Source organism: Rhinoraja longicauda, chromosome 7 (assembly GCF_053455715.1).
Source record: "Rhinoraja longicauda isolate Sanriku21f chromosome 7, sRhiLon1.1, whole genome shotgun sequence".
In the NCBI taxonomy this organism is placed as follows: domain Eukaryota; kingdom Metazoa; phylum Chordata; class Chondrichthyes; order Rajiformes; family Arhynchobatidae; genus Rhinoraja; species Rhinoraja longicauda.
Genome location: NC_135959.1, coordinates 11,479,873 through 11,491,690, shown reverse-complemented (window position 1 = coordinate 11,491,690; position 11,818 = coordinate 11,479,873). Strand labels below are relative to the sequence as shown.

Sequence of the window (11,818 nt, the reverse complement as noted above, 5' to 3'; positions counted from 1 at the left end):
ATGTGCATCCCTGCATGTGATCCATATAACTCCATACCCTGCATGTCCATGTGCCAATCTAAAATTCTCGAGATACCACTATCACGTCCGCATTCACCACCACCCACAGCAGCACCTTCCAGGCACTCAACACTCTCTGTGTAAAAAAAAACTTGCCCTGTACATCTCCATTCAACCTTGCCCCTCAAATTCTGCACCCTTCTGCCCATAAAATGACTCTCGTAGAACTGTTGGTAGACACAAAATGTTGGAGTAACTCGGCGGGTCAGTCAGCATCTCGGGGAGAGAAGGAATCAAGCTTATATCACGTTTGCGGTGTTGTGAGTTCTTGCAGTAGAGTTAATCACTACGGCAACTCCCCAAGAAAAGATCCAGTTTTAAATCACGCATGTCAATTACCACTTGAAGAAAGGTATATGTTCCGATCATTTTGTTTGCATTATAGTCTCATCCGATTGGCGCCCCGTGATGGACAGAGAGGAAGGAGGAGAGAGGAGGAGAGAGGAGAGAGGTGGGAGAGAAAGAGCCCAATATATTAATTATATCCGTGGTGATATCTATCGTCACTTGTAAGTGCAATTCATGGAATGTAAGAAATGCCCCAAATATTCACTCGCATCATTAATGTCATGTTGAAGGATGATAGAGTTCATTAGTTAATGTGTTGGGAGCAGAATAATGTAATTCGGCCCATCGAGTCTACTCCACCATTCAATCATGGCTGGTCTATCTTTCCCTCTCAAACCCCATTCTCCTCCTTTCTCCCAATAACCTCTGACCCCCCTTACTAATCAAGAATCTGTCCATCTCCACTTTAAAATTACCCCACTGACTTGGCCTCCTCCGCCATCTGTGACAATGAATTCCACAGATTTACTGCCCTCTGACTACAGAAATTCCTCCTCATCTCCTTTCTAAAGGTACGTCCTTTTATTCTGAGGCTGTGCCCTCTGGTCCTAGACTCTCCCACTCGTGGAAACTTCCTCTCCACATCCACTCTGCCCAGGCCTTTCACTATTCGGTAAATTTCCATGAGGTCCCCCCCTCGTCCTTCGAAACTTCAGCGAGCACAGGCCCGGGGCCATCAAACTCTCACCATAGGTGAATGATTGTTGTTGGCTTTGAATAATTCACAGTAAAAGTCTGTGGAGTTCAGAGAAAATGAGGTGAACTTGGGATTAGTCCCAGGAGCTTGGGACTAGAGATTGTGGGGGAGTAGATGGTGCCAGTTTATTAAGTGCTTGATGAGAACCCAGGTTGGGGGCTAGGGCGGTGGGTGGGGGGGGATGTGGAGTGGTACCTGGAGATGGCAATCTCGGCAATGCTGAAGGGAAATTGGATCCTGGCTCACGGGATTGAGCCAATAGACAATAGACAATAGGTGCAGGAGGAGGCCATTCGCCCTTCGAGCCAGCACCGTCATTCAATGTGATCATGGCTGATCATTCTCAATCAGTACCCCGTTCCTGCCTTCTCCCCAAACATCCTGACTCCGCTATCCTTAAGAGCTCTATCTAGCTCTCTCTTGAATGCATTCAGAGAATTGGCCTCCACTGCCTTCTGAGGCAGAGAATTCCACAGATTCACAACTCTCTGACTGAAAAAGTTTTTCCTCATCTCAGTTCTAAATGGCCTACCCCTTATTCTTAAACTGTGGCCCCTTGTTCTGGACTCCCCCAACATTGGGAACATGTTTCCTGCCTCTAACGTGTCCAACCCCTTAATAATCTTATACGTTTCGATAAGATCTCCTTTCATCCTTATATACAAGCCAGTGTATACAAGCCATGTAGGGAAGGTACGCCTAGAGTACATGAGCGTGGGTCAGTGTCAGGAGAATGGTGGAAGGGGACCAGTGAGGTCCTGGAGTAGTGCAGGTAAGTTGAAATAAATAACAGAGACCTATCCTGATCTCATTCCCACTGCTGTTTGTGGAAGCATGGGGCAGTTTCGTTCCCACGGTTTCTGTTATCAGGCAACTGCATCGTCCTACCACAACCAGAGAGCAGCGCTGAACTACTATCTACCTCTCTGGTGACCCTCGGACGATCCCTGATTGGACGGACATTGCTGGCTTTACCTTGCACAGAACGTTATTCCCTTTTCATGTGTCTATACACACTGCAAATGGCTCGATTGTAATCATGTCTTGTCCTTCTGCTGACTGGATAGCACGCCACGAGAGCTTTTCACTGTACCTCGGTGCAGTTGACAATAAACTGAACTAAATGAGACTGCTTGCAAAAGAACTGTTCAAGCAGCGTTATGAGGCCACGGTTGTTCTAGGCGTGACCATTAACAAGGGATCCTTGGCTGAGTTTCCCGGGCAGTGCTGCAAAGCACCCTAACTGTCCCAAGTCTAATGGGCCAATTTGTGGCTGATATATGCCAACACAAAAATGGTCGCAATGTCTTTCCACTTCAGAGGGAATGGGGCACATTGTTCTGAAGAAACAGTTCCATGTCACTGAATCTGGAGTCCACCAGCCCTTATCAGGTTTTACTTTCCTCAACAAGCTCCAAACAATGTTCCTTATGATGCACCTTTACCATTCTACTTATAACATTCAGCACATTAAATTCTGGAAACATTCATCGCTGGATGGAACAGCGATGGACGAGGCAGCAAAAGAAACTCAGTGCTCAAAGGGTTAATAAATTATTTCTGTATTGAATGTTAAGGCAACTGTACAGGTCATTAAGCCACTAAAGAGAATCAAACTTTGTTTTTATCATTTCTGTTTAAGAATTATTAACTTTATCCATACACTTTATAAGTGTTTTAGTGAAATGTATTTACAATAAATAAAACTATTTTATGAATAGAGATTGTACAAATGATCTCTTTGCTTCATTGTGACACCTGCTTTTGATTCAACAACATCGCTTGTCTAATAGCTGGTTTCCTCAAGATTGGTTTTCTAAGCAAATTTAAACTTCTGCTTGTTTCTCATGTTGAATGGCGGTGCTTGCTCGAAGGGCCGAATGGCCTCCTCCTGCACCTATTGTCTATTGTCTATTGAAATCGGACAACAGGACCAGCATGAAAACTCCACACAGACAGTCAGGATCGAACCTCTTCTCTACCGCTGTGAGGCAGCAGCTCTATTAGCTGCCCTTTGTCCTCCGTGGCACTCTGCAACATCTCAAAACATGAGAAACAAGCAGAAGTTTAAATTTGCTTAGAAAACCAATCTTGAGGAAACCAGCTATTAGACAAGCGATGTTGTTGAATCAGTTTTAAATCACGTATGTCAATTACCACTTGAAGAAAGGTATATGTTCCGATCATTTTGTTTGCATTATAGTCTCATCCGATTGGCGCCCCGTGATGGACAGAGAGGAAGGAGGAGAGAGGAGGAGAGAGGAGAGAGGTGGGAGAGAAAGAGCCCAATATATTAATTATATCCGTGGTGATATCTATCGTCACTTGTAAGTGCAATTCATGGAATGTAAGAAATGCCCCAAATATTCACTCGCATCATTAATGTCATGTTGAAGGATGATAGAGTTCATTAGTTAATGTGTTGGGAGCAGAATAATGTAATTCGGCCCATCGAGTCTACTCCACCATTCAATCATGGCTGATCTATCTTTCCCTCTCAAACCCCATTCTCCTCCTTTCTCCCAATAACCTCTGACCCCCCTTACTAATCAAGAATCTGTCCATCTCCGCTTTAAAATTACCCCACTGACTTGGCCTCCTCCGCCGTCTGTGACAATGAATTCCACAGATTTACTGCCCTCTGACTACAGAAATTCCTCCTCATCTCCTTTGTAAAGGTACGTCCTTTTATTCTGAGGCTGTGCCCTCTGGTCCTAGACTCTCCCACTCGTGGAAACTTCCTCTCCACATCCACTCTGCCCAGGCCTTTCACTATTCGGTAAATTTCCATGAGGTCCCCCCCTCGTCCTTCGAAACTTCAGCGAGCACAGGCCCGGGGCCATCAAACTCTCACCATAGGTGAATGATTGTTGTTGGCTTTGAATAATTCACAGTAAAAGTCTGTGGAGTTCAGAAAAAATGAGGTGAACTTGGGATTAGTCCCAGGAGCTTGGGACTAGAGATTGTGGGGGAGTAGATGGTGCCAGTTTATTAAGTGCTTGATGAGAACCCAGGTTGGGGGCTAGGGCGGTGGGTGGGGGGGGATGTGGAGTGGTACCTGGAGATGGCAATCTCGGCAATGCTGAAGGGAAATTGGATCCTGGCTCACGGGATTGAGCCAATAGACAATAGACAATAGGTGCAGGAGGAGGCCATTCGCCCTTCGAGCCAGCACCGTCATTCAATGTGATCATGGCTGATCATTCTCAATCAGTACCCCGTTCCTGCCTTCTCCCCAAACATCCTGACTCCGCTATCCTTAAGAGCTCTATCTAGCTCTCTCTTGAATGCATTCAGAGAATTGGCCTCCACTGCCTTCTGAGGCAGAGAATTCCACAGATTCACAACTCTCTGACTGAAAAAGTTTTTCCTCATCTCAGTTCTAAATGGCCTACCCCTTATTCTTAAACTGTGGCCCCTTGTTCTGGACTACCCCAACATTGGGAACATGTTTCCTGCCTCTAACGTGTCCAACCCCTTAATAATCTTATACGTTTCGATAAGATCTCCTTTCATCCTTATATACATGCCAGTGTATACAAGCCATGTAGGGAAGGTATGCCTAGAGTACATGAGCGTGGGTCAGTGTCAGGAGAATGGTGGAAGGGGACCAGTGAGGTCCTGGAGTAGTGCAGGTAAGTTGAAATAAATAACAGAGACCTATCCTGATCTCATTCCCACTGCTGTTTGTGGAAGCATGGGGCAGTTTCGTTCCCAGGGTTTCTGTTATCAGGCAACTGCATCGTCCTACCACAACCAGAGAGCAACGCTGAACTACTATCTACCTCTCTGGTGACCCTCGGACGATCCCTGATTGGACGGACATTGCTGGCTTTACCTTGCACAGAACGTTATTCCCTTTTCATGTGTCTATACACACTGCAAATGGCTCGATTGTAATCATGTCTTGTCCTTCTGCTGACTGGATAGCACGCCACGAGAGCTTTTCACTGTACCTCGGTACAGTTGACAATAAACTGAACTAAATGAGACTGCTTGAAAAAGAACTGTTCAAGCAGCGTTATGAGGCCACGGTTGTTCTAGGCGTGACCATTAACAAGGGATCCTTGGCTGAGTTTCCCGGGCAGTGCTGCAAAGCACCCTAACTGTCCCAAGTCTAATGGGCCAATTTGTGGCTGATATATGCCAACACAAAAATGGTCGCAATGTCTTTCCACTTCAGAGGGAATGGGGCACATTGTTCTGAAGAAACAGTTCCATGTCACTGAATCTGGAGTCCACCAGCCCTTATCAGGTTTTACTTTCCTCAACAAGCTCCAAACAATGTTCCTTATGATGCACCTTTACCATTCTACTTATAACATTCAGCACATTAAATTCTGGAAACATTCATCGCTCCAGAGGCAGCAAAAGAAACTCAGTGCTCAAAGGGTTAATAAATTATTTCTGTATTGAATGTTAAGGCAACTGTACAGGTCATTAAGCCACTAAAGAGAATCAAACTTTGTTTTTATCATTTCTGTTTAAGAATTATTAACTTTATCCATACACTTTATAAGTGTTTTAGTGAAATGTATTTACAATAAATAAAACTATTTTATGAATAGAGATTGTACAAATGATCTCTTTGCTTCATTGTGACACCTGCTTTTGATTCAACAACATCGCTTGTCTAATAGCTGGTTTCCTCAAGATTGGTTTTCTAAGCAAATTTAAACTTCTGCTTGTTTCTCATGTTTTGAGATGTTGCAGAGTGCCACGGAGGACAAAGGGCAGCTAATAGAGCTGCTGCCTCACAGCGGTAGAGAAGAGGTTCGATCCTGACTGTCTGTGTGGAGTTTTCATGCTGGTCCTGTTGTCCGATTTCAATACACAATAGACAATAGGTGCAGGAGGAGGCCATTCGGCCCTTCGAGCCAGCACCGCCATTCAATGTGATCATGGCTGATCATTCTCAATCAGTACCCCATTCCTGCCTTCTCCCCATACCCCCTGACTCTGCTATCCTTAAGAGCTCTATCCAGCTCTCTCTTGAATGCATTCAGAGAATTGGCCTCCACTGCCTTCTGCGGCAGAGAATTCCACAGATTCACAACTCTCTGACTGAAAAAGTTTTTCTCATCTCAGTTCTAAATGGCCTACCCCTTATTCTTAAACTGTGGCCCCTTGTTCCGGATCCTTCCACATCCCAAAGATGTGCGGATTTGTAGGTTAATTGGCCTCGGTAAATTGCCCCTAGTGTGTCGGGAATTGATGGGAACGTGGGATAACATAAAACTAGTGTGAATGGGTGTTTGATGGTCACCAATTGACAAGGTAGGCCAAAGGACCTGTTTCCGGGCTGTATCTCCAAAATAAACTAAAATTAGCATCTGATTTATGTGTTTGGAGTTTTAAGAAAAAGCGGCCTTGCTCGCTGTAAAGAAGCAGCCTTCAAAATGGACTAAATTGAAAGCTTTTAATAAGAGATGAAGAATGAACAATATTATTTCAAACACTTTTCACAACTAAGAATAATGAGAGAAGTAAAGTGGAACTTCAAAAGAAAACTGGAGTGTGAAGAATTGAGTTGAAGTAAAAAAGTGAACATTTTAATTAGGAATTTCCCCAGAGCTGCTTTTGTTCCATAAGAATATATCAAATGTCAGGGGCAGAAGAAAGAGTAGGCCAGCCAACCACTTGAGCTTGTTCAGCACTCAATAATTCTGAAGAAGTGTCTCGACCTGAAACGTCACCTATTCCTTTTCTCCAGAGACGCTGTCTGACCCGCTGAGTTACTCCAGCTGTTTGTGTCTATCTTCGGTTTAAACCAGCATCTGCAGCTCCTACTGACACACTCAATAAGACCTAGTGGATCTAGATCTTGGCCTCAACATCATGCCCTTGCATTTCCCTAGATTTTTAGTTGACTTCCTTGTACTTTCAATGGCTATCAATCTCTGCCTTGACTATATTCTGTAACTCTGACTCCGTTGGTAATTGTACAGGTCCACCACCGGCAACTGATCATCCGACACCATCTTTAATCCGGACAAAATAATGACATGGAAATGATTCTTTGCAGCTGCAGCATATGTGAGTGCTCCCGTCTTCCCCGTGTCTTTGGAAATATCAGTGGAAGCCTTTTATTCATGTTTTGAAAAATAAAATCCGATTGGGAGCGAATATGGGCCTCAAGGCTGTGAATAGCAAGATTCAAGAGTCAAGAGTCAAGAGTCAAAGTGTTTTATTATCAGATGTCCCAATGACAGAATAATGAAGCTCTTACTTGCTGCAGCACAACAGAATTTGTAAACATAGCACACTGTAAACAATATAATAAACAAGAAAAAAAATACAGTGTGTGTGTATGTACACGTACACACATATACATACATACACGCGCACACACACATGTGTGTATGTGTATGTATGTATATATATGTGTGCTTATGTACATATACACACAATGAACTTTTTTCCCCTTGTTATATTGTTTACAGTGCACAACCTTTACATATTCTGTTGTATATATATAGAAACATACACACATATATACATTCATACACACACGCATATATATGTATGTGTGTGTATATATATATATACACACACACATGTATATATATATACATACAGTGTATATTGCATATATATATATATGTATGTGTGTGTATATATATATATATATATATATATATATATATATATATACACACATGTGTGTATATATACATACAGTGTTTATTACAGTGTATATTACACACACACACATATATATATATGTATACACACACACGCACGTGTATATATATACATAGAGTATATTACAGTGTGTGTGTGTGTATATATAGATATATATATATATATATATACAGTATCATACAGTATATATGATACACAAGTACACATAAAAAACAAACAATAATAGTACAAAAGGACGAAACCAATCCCCCAAGTCTATGTAGTTCAGAGCTTATTTGGAGGTTGTGGTGTTTAATAGCCTGATGGCTGTAGTTTGAGATCAAATGAGTAGGTCCAGCTCGGGGAGAGAGGGAGAGCGCAGCAAAGCTGTCCCTGAACAGCAGCCGGGCTCGGTTTGCTGTGTGCTTTGACTTTAAGTAGTGTGCCCGTGACCATGGGCTCACCATTCCCGTCTTTGCCTTTCTTGCTCTCTGGATAAATCAACATGTCGAGCGGGGACAATAACTCGCATTATTATTACTATGAATTATTATTATTATGTGACCTCGGTTGGTCCGGCAAAATGGATAATCAGGCAAGGCTGTGGAACCAAGGGTGCCGGAAAATTGGTGGTGGACCTGGACTGCTTTATTATTGTCCCGTGCTCCGAAGTAGAATGAAAGACTTTTACAGGTGTGCAGCCCAGTCAAATCATGCTATACATGAATGAGTCCAATCAAACCATGCCAAAGTACAACAGGTGGCGCAAAGATAAAAATGAACAGAGTGCAGAATATAGTGTCACAGAAACAGAGAACGGGCCGATAAAAAAAAGTGACAGACACTCAATGAGGGAGACTGGGAATACAGCCTTAGCATATGAGAGGCCCATTTAACAGCCTGATAACAGCTGGAAGATGCTGTACCTGAATGTGGTGGTCAAAGGACAACAGATGATAGCAAAGAGGACAATACGGGCTGAAAATTTGAGGTACGAAGTGAAGCTGGCCAAGAATATAAAGAAGGACAGTAAAAGCTTCTTTAGGTATTGTGATATCATGAGAGGTAGAGTCATAGAGGGGAGATACATTTCCTCCCGGTGGATGCAACTAGGACTACAAACCATCATGGCTGCCAGCAAAAGACTACAAAACCCATAGTCAGCAGGGCTGCCTGATTGCTGCTGACACTGATTGCTGCTGACACTGATTGCTGCTGACACTGATTGCTGCCCAGCTGAACCAGATGAGCTGATTGCCTCAGTGAGAGAGCTAAAAGGGAAGCGAAGCAGTGTATTTAAAAAGAGAGACAACGACTGGAGCAGACAGTGAGAGAAGTAGTGTCTGAGTTATATTTTGTAAGAAGGCAGCAAGCTACAGTTTTGATTTAACTACCTGTTTTGGTTTTGTGTACCTGCCTGCAAACAATTAAGTTTACCTGTTTTTGGAAAAGACTAAATATATGGAATTTAAGTTTGAAAACAAGAACTTTTCTGTCTTCATTTCCGGCACTCACACCTCCCAACCTTCAAGAGAAAAGCTCCCGACCTCTCAAGACATCACGGTATGTTAAGAGAAAAAGATTAGTAAAGACAAATATGGGTTCCTTGAAGGCAGAAACGGGTAAAATTATTATGGGTAACAAGGAAATGGCGGAAGAGTTGAACAGGTACTTCGGATCTGTCTTCACAAAGGAAGACACAAACAATCTCCCAGATGTACTAGTGCACAGACGATCAAGGGAGACAGAGGAACTGAAAGAAATTTGCATTAGGCGAGAAATAGTATTGGGTAAACTGATGGGACTGAGGGCTGATAAATCCCCAGGGCCTGATGGTCTGCATCCCAGGGTACTCAAGGAGGTGGCTCAAGAAATTGTGCACGCATTGGTGATCATTTTCCAATGTTCAATAGATTCAGGATCAGTTCCTGTGGATTGAAGAGTAGCTAATGTTATCCCACTTTTCAAGAAAGGAACGAGAGAGAAAACAGGGAATTACAGACCAGTTAGCCTGACATCGGTGATGGGGAAGATGCTGGAGTCAATTATTGAAGAGGTAATAATGGCGCATTTGGATAGAGTAAAAGGATTTGTCCAAGTCAGCATGGATTTATGAAGGGGAAATCCTGCTTGACTAATCTTCTGGAATTTTTTGAGGATGTAACAGGTAAAATGGATGAAGGAAAGCCAGTGGATGTATTGTATCTAGACTTTCAGAAAGCCTTTGATAAGGTACCACACGGGAGGTTGGTGAGCAATATTGGGGCACATGGTATTGGGGGTAGGGTATTGACATGGATAGAGAATTGGTTGGCAGACAGGAAGCAAAGAGTAGGCATAAATGGGTCCTTTTCAGAATGGCAGGCAGTGGCGAGTGGAGTGCCGCAAGGCTCAGTGCTGGGGCCGCAACTATTTACAATATATATTAATGATTTGGATGATGGAATTAGAAGTAACACTAGCAAATTTGCGGATGACACAAAGCTGGGTGTCAGTGTGAACTGCGAAGAGGATGTTAGGAGGTTGCAGGGTGACCTGGACAGGTTGAGTGAATGGGCAGATACATGGCAGATGCAGTATAATATAGGTAAATGTGAGGTTATCCACTTTGGTGGCAAAAATAAGGAGGCAGATTATTATCTCAATGGTGTCAGATTATGTAAAGGGAAGTGCAATGAGATCTTGGTGTCCTTGTATACCGGTCACTGAAAGTAAGCGTGCAGGTACAGCAGGCAATGAAGAAAGCTAATGCCATGTTGGCCTTCATAACGAGAGGATTTGAGTACAGGAGCAAAGAAGTCCTTCTGCAGTTGTACAGGGCCCTGGTGAGACCACATCTGGAGTATTGTGTGCAGTTTTGGTCTCCTAATTTGAGGAAGGACGTCCTCGCTATTGAGGCAGTGGAGCGCAGGTTCACGAGGTTAATCAGTGGGATGGAGTACTAACTCCCACCAAGATGAATAAGAGACCACCCTGTCTGAAGAAGGGTCTCAACCCGAAACGTCACCCATTCCTTCTCTCCAGAGTTGCTGCCTGTCCCGCTGAGTTACTCCAGCATTTTGTGTCTACCTTCGAATTAAACCAGCATCGCCAGTTCTTTCCTACAAACCCTGTAGGAAGGATTGTAATGCAAACTCTATGTATCCCAGATATGCTAGCAAACACCGGAGCCTTCAAGAGTCCTGCTGTGGAGAGGCAAGACACCTTTTTCTGGTTCTTTTTCCATGTTATGGAATCCTAATTTCCAATTAGTTCAAATATTCAGATTTTTCACAAGTCAGGAAACGCAGGAAAGAAGCAGAGGTAAGAAATACATGTGTGTGCTATGCTAGGAGGCTCATTCACAATTGCTTGTAGCTGGCAGGAAGATGAGAATTCCCAGACCTGATTCATTCTTGAACTTCATCCTCCTCATGTGCTTAGCATCAGTGAAATACTTTTGAAATTAATTCCAAAATTCGGTCTTTACTGGACTTTACCTTTGCACTAAACGTTCTTCCCTTTATCCTGTGTCTGTACACAGCGGACGGCATCCCCTCCCCTCCCTTCCCTCTCCCAATTTCCCCACCGTACTTGCCCTACGAGTTCCATTGTTTGCATCCTTGTATCCCTCTTGTTATCACACCTACCCCAGCCAGCGATGGGCCAATTATGAGCTCCACTCTACCTGAGGTCATCTGTTGCCGGCCCTGCTTTGCTCTGGCCTTTTCTCGCCTCCAGCTTATTTCACCGCCATTCAATGTGATCATTTCTGATCATTCACAATCAGTACCCCGTTCCTGCCTTCTCCCCATACCCCCTGACTCCGCTATCATTAAGAGCTCCATCTAGCTCTCTCTTGAAAGCATCCAGAGAATTGGCCTCCACTTCTCTTCTGAGGCAGAGAGTGGTGAGTCTGTGGAATTCTCTGCCACAGAAGGTAGTTGAGGCCAGTTCATTGGCTATATTTAAGAGGGAGTTAGATGTGGCCCTTATGGCTAAAGGGATCAGGGGGTATGGAGAGAAGGCAGGTACAGGTTACTGAGCTGGATGATCAGCCATGATCATATTGAATGGCGGTGCATCTACTCCTGCTCCTATTTTCTATGT

The 11,818-nt window shown here is 43.7% G+C and overlaps 1 protein-coding gene across 1 annotated transcript in view; it reads left to right on the top strand.

Moving 5' to 3' along the window:
• The window catches only part of gabrg3 (gamma-aminobutyric acid type A receptor subunit gamma3), a 474,012-nt gene extending 472,766 nt beyond the window's left edge, over window positions 1-1,246 (top strand). The window contains exon 11 of the transcript XR_013547454.1: window positions 446-1,246. The gene's annotated coding sequence lies outside the window, so the exon portion shown is untranslated. The remainder of the gene's footprint in view (window positions 1-445) is intronic.
• The last annotated feature ends 10,572 nt before the right edge of the window (window positions 1,247-11,818 follow it).